We start from the raw sequence: 604 nt of genomic DNA on the forward strand, positions 1-604 counted from the left end.
GGCGGTGGGAGGACAATGTAGGGCCACAGGCCACAGATGCCTGTCCTCTTGTCCACCCCAGATCTGGTCTGTTTGCCTTGGCTTACCCTGGCCGAGTTAATGTCTAAATGAACATGGGGAGGAAATTCCCATAAATCCAATGGGTGATGAGGGGGCTGCTCTGCTCTCCTCAGCCAATCCTCCGCAGGGTGGGGGGCTGGGGACAGTTGCATTGAGAAGTTTTCCAGGCCCCACCCATGCCTTGGGGGCCAGGGTGTTAGGAGGGCTGCCTTTCCCATCAGCCAATCCTGAAGCCCTCTCCTCCCCCAGCAGGGAGCCTGGGCCATGTGGCCCTGGGCGTGCACTCAAGGCTTGGTTGGGATTGGCTGGTAGGGGCAGAAGGAAAGAGGACCGTCCCCTCCTCTGCCCTTGTGAAGCTGGCGAGAGTTTCTGGGGTAGTTGTTCCAACTGGGGCAATGCAGGCATTACGTTTTCATTTCCCAATCACAGGCATGATCAGCCATATGGCATTTAGCCATCTGACCGCGGGGACCCAGTGTAGTGGAAGCTTCTGGGAAATGCATGGGTCAAAAGCTCTTACCGCGTTTCAGATCTCTCTGAGCCC

This window comes from Phocoena phocoena, chromosome 3 (genome assembly GCF_963924675.1).
Source record: "Phocoena phocoena chromosome 3, mPhoPho1.1, whole genome shotgun sequence".
NCBI lineage: Eukaryota > Metazoa > Chordata > Mammalia > Artiodactyla > Phocoenidae > Phocoena > Phocoena phocoena.